The sequence below is a fragment of the Cibotium barometz genome, chromosome 33 (genome assembly GCF_041138505.1).
Source record: "Cibotium barometz isolate CiBa-2024 chromosome 33, ASM4113850v1, whole genome shotgun sequence".
In the NCBI taxonomy this organism is placed as follows: Eukaryota; Viridiplantae; Streptophyta; class Polypodiopsida; order Cyatheales; family Cibotiaceae; genus Cibotium; species Cibotium barometz.
In genome coordinates this window covers 16,868,248-16,875,700 of record NC_141078.1, presented here as the reverse complement: position 1 = coordinate 16,875,700, position 7,453 = coordinate 16,868,248, and positions in this window count along the sequence as shown.

Below are 7,453 nucleotides of genomic sequence, written 5' to 3'. Positions count from 1 at the left end.
CAATATATGTGTGTGTGTGTGTATGTGTGTATTTATCTATGTATGCATTGGTTTTTTATATTCTCTCTCTTACACATGTACATAATATAATATTAGAAGATATATATGTGTGTGTATGTGGAAGGGTGGGCAATTTGCTTTCTAATGTATTATATATATATATATATATATAAGAAACTCATTCAATGAGCAAATGGATTGATGGTGACAATTAATTGTGAGCCCCAATGTATCTAGGTGTGTGGGAAAGAAACCCCCAAAGAGTGTCTTCTCTTCTCCTTTCTGCTTTTCAAAAATTCTCCCTCTCCTTTCTCTACTTAAAAAGGGTAGTAGATAGATAGATTTGAATAAATGCCTCCTCCTTTGCCCACGTGGAGAGAGGGGCAATCGTCCTTTATCTTGTATAGATACTACGCTAGGCAGGCATTTAACATGGTCATGGCGGGTATGCAAGGGGACCTTTCATTATCAGAAGCGTCCGCAAACAAGTGCTCATACGCTCCAACAACCAATCCCAAAGTGAATCTCATTATGTATGGACGATTACGTCTTTAGACAATGCAAGATCGAGCGCGTGCAAGCATGCTCAATCATAGCTGAGATGGAGGCTTTGTCATCAGGGAGACCACCGACCCCCACAGCCCTCAGCTTTGAAGGGTGACCCCTTTTTTTAAGGATAAAATCAAAATTGCCTTCTGATAAGAAAGGCAAAATTTTAGTTTACCTTTCTTTTGATAATGACTTTGTTTTGCAGCTTTCGGTAAAATTTTAGCTTACCCGTCTTTTGATAATGACTTTGTTTTACCCTTAAAGTAGACGCTCCCACCCATTCCCTTATCTTGTTGGCAAACTTATCTAAATACACAAACTCAATTAAGTTCTCACAAGCATCCTTCACAACAAGGTTTTCACGATGAGTAGTACAATGCACACCAAGATGTAGGACAAGTCATCGTAATTTAGCAATGAGACCCTCGCTTACACCAATCATAGCACTTACGCCATCCAAGGCAAACCCAACCATCTTTTGCTCATTCTATTGCATGCGAACAAGACGAACATATTTAGTTTTATTTTAGCCATAGCCACCTTTAGATAGATATGTAATGTATATAATTAGATGTTTTTCATCACAGCAGTCTGTGCTCTCATCTACCATTTTAGAGAAAACCAGGCTTGCACAAATTTCTTTTCTAAGGGCTTTCCAATAAAGAAGATAACTAGCCTCAATTATTTTCCAGCTATGAGTTAGTGTAAGATGAGTACTTGTTAGTGATGGCATATTTAGTGTGTGCTCTTATCTACCATTTTAGAGAAAACTAGACTCGCACAAATTTCTTTTCTAATGGCTTTCCAATAAAGAAGATAACTTGCCTCAATTGTTTTCTAGTTGTGAGTTAGTGTAAGGTGAGTCCTTGTTAGTGATGGCATATTAAGTGTGCGCGCGAACATGTGAAAGTGACACATTTTCTCAAATGAATCTAAAGACATATCTTGTTTTACCACACATCACAAAATTTACATCACACTTACTATATAACTCTTCTCTACATCTATCATTAGGTCGACATATTTTTTGATTTCCTTAGATGGGGCTCTTTTTTGCCAATTAAGTCTCTCTTTTGCCTTTTTATGTGCTTCAAAATTTTGATGCACTTCCAAGGCTTGTTTTGTATAGTTTTACTACCCTTGTCCCCAAATGCAATGTTCTCTTTTAGTTTTGAACACACCTTACATTTTATCCGTTCATTACCCTATCAATGAGAGGATAAGCCCAAGAAAATGTCCTTTTCCAGACAAGAAGAAAGTTTCTTACATGAGTATCTCTTCGTTTTTTAGCATTTTTTTCCTAATTCGTTTTCGTTTTCATTTTTGTTCTCAACTAAAATTTCATCACCAAAAATAGGTTTAAGATCAATGGAAGCTTCCCTTGTAATTCTTGTTGTTGCTTCAAAAGCAGCATGGAGAGATGGTTGCCTTTTGTCCTTTTTTGGCCTTCCCATTTTCCTACGAAAAAAAATATTCTTTAGACTTTAGTAAGTGTCATCATGATTTTAAACCCTAAATACATGCCATCATGATTAATATTTACAAGATGAAATATATTTATTTAGAAAAACATAATTATAGGCAATATGTGAATCCCCACTTACCTTGTCGAGGATGCTTGCTAAGTTGTTATCAACCTTGTCGAGACTGAAAGTGGAATTTGGAAACTCAAACTTCTTGCTAACTTGTTAAACTTTAATATACTAACAATCTATATATAGTGAGTAATAAAATAGCATTTTATTAATGGACCTTTATTGATAAACATTGCAATCTCTCTTAAATCTCAAAGATTAAGATTTGAATGGTCCCCCATACATATAGATCAATGTTTTTTTCCTTTTGTTAAATTTCTTTATGCTTTTTTTGAAAAGAAGGGTGACTTTTAAGGGTACCCTTCTTTGATATTTTTGTGGGGTCTGCCCCTTTCTAGCTATGAAGGTTAACTTTGTGGTAGGATTCTTTTTTAAAGGTTAAAATTTTTGAGTACCTTTCTTTGAAGAGTAAAAAGGCCTTAGAAGTGTTTCTGCAATCTTCAAAAATAAGGGCTGCACCCCTAGCCCAAGAGTGAACATGCATTACTCCCTCCAATCAAAGCTACTCTCTCTTGTATATCTTGATTACATGCATATTTCAATAGGTGATGAGTGGGAACCATAGTGCAAGTTGCGTTTGTATTCGGGTACAAGTAGTGCATGTGAAGGAGATGTATTTTTCCAACTACTGTAGTGGTAGACTCACCACATCCTATAGACACTTATGAAGTCGACTAAGTTTAAACTCACAATCTTCACCCTTGTACTGATTAAGGAAGCTACTCATGCCCTCTTTCTTGCATGATAGAGAGGTCAATGGACCAAAGATGTGTGATTATATAATGTTTTTGTGGAACAAGTCACCCATGCTCCACACCCCCTCCCATACCAAGTGCCACAATTAAGGCATGCAGAGGAATGCCTCACAAAGCAAGTGTAACTCAAGAAGAGGAAGAGATTGGGCCGAGATTCAAAGGAAGGTGCTCTCAAATATGTGGTTGGCAAGTCTCTTGATTTGTCCAACCAATTCATCAATCTCTTGGACAAGTTTTGAATCAAGAAGGAGATGTGCACTCCTCTTGATCACCATGGATGATGTTTTCTTATGTTTGAGAATAAGATGCATAAAAATAATGATGTAATAACATATTTATAAAGAGTTAATGGTCTTTCATGCTTATGTTGAATAAGTTGCTTTGTAGAGTCCAATCCATGACCACATCCACGATGGATGATTTGTTCATGTTGGATCATGACCACATCCATGATGGATAATCATGTCCATGTTAGGACCCCATCCATTGCCCATGATTAGGTTATACGTTTGTCCATGTTGGGACCTCAATGCAATGGTCACTTAAACGATGTTGATATACATGTCCATGTTGGGACCTCACTATAGTGGGTAGTGGGTCACTCTGTTATCCGTAATTATGTGGAAGCTTAAATTGTTGCAGGAGGGTTGCGGTCCTCATGTACAAATTCAATAAAATAATAGACAAAGCTCACTCTACCTCTCTCAAAATACCATAGCTTATTGAGAAATAAACTTGCATGAACATGAAAGAAGAGAAGATGCACGACACACATTGGGTACAATCTCCCCCCACTTGCTTGATGCACTTTCAAGCAAGTGTATTTAGATATATTATTTTGTGAGCCAAAAATGACTTTTACACTCCACTTTAGGCCTTGCCCCCTTAACTTTAGCAAAGTTTCATGCATGAATTAATAAGGGTAAACAAACCATTTGAATAAATATATCGCTATAACAAATGTGCATGATAAATATGTGTGCCGCCATTTTATGTATAAGATAATGATTGATGGCTATTAAAATACTACATAAAATGTTATGTAAATATAATGTCGCCAAAAATAAATATCACCACCCATGAACATAGTGATGCCAAAAATGTGCATCCAATATGCACGCCAAAAATGTGCATCCAATATGCACGCCAAAAATGTGTAACCATCATCATGCCGCCCGCACTTGCCACTAGTTTGCTATCAAAAACACATGCACAAGATTATATCCAATGACTATCTACCTAACATGGTGTGACCAGTACCCAGCGATAAGTCACTGACCATGTGGTAAATAATAAAAAATAAATATCCATGAAAAATATACCACAACAATGTTTCAATAATTTCTATAATCCATAACATGCCCCGGGGTTGGAAAAAGCAACTAACCTCAATTAGTCATGAAGCTAGGAAGATGCCTCAATCGGCGAGTCTTCTTCCTCTACTCGTATATTGCCTCAGTCAAACGAATCTACACGAAATCATGCTACCTCAATCGACGAGTCTACATATAAAGAGTGTGATGCCTCAATTGACAAGTCTGCTTGAAATGACCCCTTTATATATGAGGTGGTACATGGATTGCCTTGGGCTCAATTTAAGGGATAATTCCATCTTGCTTATGTGGTTTCTTACTAGGCTTGTACTCCGTTCAGGCTACTCAAACTCACTCCCTACCAACTCGTGCTCAATGGCACCACATTTAGCTAGAATCAAGCCAACTGTGAATGGTAGACAGTCAGAGCACGGTAGGAGGACAATGATGATTTAGGTATCCATTATGCTTCTTCCTAGGTAGAGTGATTCTTGTATTTAATCAAGTATCGATGATAAATAGTACCTGTACAAGTGGTGGTCTGGTCATGGTCAAGGATAGATTCTAGGACTAAAAAAATTTATAAGTCTTCTTGTAAAAGAGGTGGGTCGTATAGAACATGATAAATTGGAAGAGTTCCCTTAAATGGGCGTAGCAAACTGATATGGAAAGAGTTGTGTATATGCTAATGAGGTGGGATGTCCAATCTAAAAGCATTGTCATTGACTTGAAAGGCGCATAAAAACGTGGAGTGAGTTTAAGCTTGGGGTACTTTTTAATGCTCTTAAGTCTACGTTTTTTGATTCTTAACCAAACGATGACATTCTCTTGAAATTGCATAGGTCTTCGCTTCTTGTTTACTTGTTTTGTATGTCTTTCTTGAGCTTTTTGAATAGATTGAGTCACTTCAACCAAAATATGGGTATGGTCATGGACAAAATGGTTTACGGCGACGCGGCTGGAACTTGTGTTTCGATTCTAGAAGTCGGAGTAGGTAACTTTTACCATAGAAGAGTGCCTTTTCTGTGGGCAGAGTCGGTGGTATTGTTATAAGCAAATTGCAAAATGTGCAAATACTCATCCCAATTAGAAGGTTTGTCAATGGTATAGGCCCTCAAAAGGTCATTAATAGTGCTATTATTAGCTTCAGTCTAGCCATTGCTTTTTGGGTGGAAAGGGAAACTAAAGTCCATCTTACAACCTAAATTTGGAAAAAAAGCTAACCAAAAATGATTGCAAAAGTGAGAGTATCAAAAATAATTAGTCTAGGAAAACCATGATGAGTGAAAATAGTTTTAATAAATATCTTTGCAGCAAGTGAAGTAGTCAATGTCTTCTTGCATGTCACAAAGTATGCTTGTTTGTTGCTAAACCTATCTACTGTGGTCCAAATTATGTCATTATGCAAGGAAGTAGTAGGTAATCCCGTAATGACATCCATTGAAATTTCTTTCCATGGACCATTCGGAATTGGTAAAGGCATCAACGGTCCATATGGTTTTCCATGATGATGCTTGACACGTTGACAAACAATGTAATCAGAGACATATTTTGCAATATCTTTTTTCATGTTAGGCCAATAAAAAAGTTTTTCACATGATGTTAAAGTCTAAAGCACACCACAATGCCCAACATAATGTGGTTCATGCATTTCTTGCAAAACAATATGCCTAAATAGTGTAGTAATGCATATTAATCTTTTCTTAAAGAATAGGAACCATCAGCACATGAATAACTATTGAGAGGCAAATAGTTATTATGAACAAGTGCATTCCAATCATTTGAAAAATCAACATCATGGTCATAAGTGTCACGCATAGCATCAAAAGATTCAACATGAACAACAAAAATGTTATTAATTGATGGTCTATAACTCAAAGCATCTGCAACAGCAACATTAGCACGACTCGGTTGATATTGGACCATGGGATGAAAACTTTAAATAAAGGAAGCCCAATTAATATGATAGTCAGAGATCAAGGGCTGACTAAGTAGATGTCTAATGCTTTGTTGGTCATTCTTAATCAAGAATTATGAACCCATGAGATAGTGTTTCCACATACGATAGCATGTACTACAGCCAAAGGTTTGTTATCATAGGTGCTATAGTGGAGTTCAGAGGGTTTTAGTTTAAGGCCAAAGGGCATTACTAGAAATTCATAGTGACCAAATTGAGTACGAAATGCGGTTTTATAAATATTAGTGGGGTCCATACTTGATGATAACCTGATTTTAAATCTATCTTACTAAAAACAAAAGCACCTTTTGATTTACCAAGCAAATCGTCTACTCTAGGAATAGAATAACGATTTTGATAGTCACTTTAGTAATTCCTTAATTTGGTGTTGAATTTCCTACTATTGCAAAGGGTTTTGTCTGTAAGGTGCACGATGTGGTGTGGTTGACTTCTTGGTAAGAGCTCTATTTTATGATTCTTGGGGAGAGAAGGAGGTAAGTGAGAGGGATAGTCATTAACAAAACAATCATGAAAAGAATCAAGAAACTGTTGGTGATGTGGGGTCAGTGTTTGATTTACTTTCTCTACCTCAGTCACATAAATCATGTATGCTTTGTGCTCTTTTCTAAGTGCTCTTTTGCTTGTGTAATCATGGAAAAAGTTAAAGTGAAGAGTCACTAGAAAGATATATCAATGTGCCATTATGTGTAAACTGCATAGTAGGAATGCTGTAATCAATCTTAGGATTATGTTGATGAGATTGAATGGCATTCCTAAAATGATGTTCGTGGAATGTAAAGGTGTAATCAAGAAATCACGATGCTCTTTATATGACTCAATTTGAATTTCAAGATTTTTAATTTCATGAGTGCCATAATTTTACTTTATATGTAGAGGGAGATGTGTGCAATTATAATTTCCTTAACAATATTTTTTGAAATAAAATTATTTGAACTCCCGTCATCATGCAAAACACAAACCTGATAACCATAGATATAACCTAGCATGCGTAATAATGAATGGATAGATTAAGGAATACCTAGAGGGTTGTTTGATTCTTGATTAACCTCGTCATGAAGAGGTTCCTTCGTCCATTCGTCGAGAATGGTGTCATCATCGACCTCACGAGCTTCTTCTCGATGTAGTGGATTGTGCGATGGTTAGTTTCTTTGGAGGTGGTAACTTGGTGAAGCAATTTGCCATAATATGGACTGGCTTTAGGCAACAATGTGACAAGTAGGAGTAGGTCTAGGTGCTTTTGATGAGACATTGTGAGCATTATTG